Raw genomic sequence first — 247 nt, forward strand, 5'->3', positions numbered from 1 at the left:
ATAGATATATTTCAAACCTGCAATAGAATGCAGGTATATTAAACAATAAAATGAAAATGTATAAATGAATAGTTGAATATTTAATAGTATATCTTACTAGTATTTCGTGTTGGAGTGAAAAGGAGTGATAAGGAGTTGAGAGCTTGATGGAATAAATCACCACATTTTATAAAAATTAATCCCCACGTAAAATAAAAATCTTTCTTGAGATTTCTTTTGTTTTATATTTTCTAACCCCCCCCCCCCC

Source organism: Eurytemora carolleeae, unplaced genomic scaffold, assembly GCF_000591075.1.
Source record: "Eurytemora carolleeae unplaced genomic scaffold, Eaff_2.0 scaffold745, whole genome shotgun sequence".
In the NCBI taxonomy this organism is placed as follows: Eukaryota; Metazoa; Arthropoda; class Copepoda; order Calanoida; family Temoridae; genus Eurytemora; species Eurytemora carolleeae.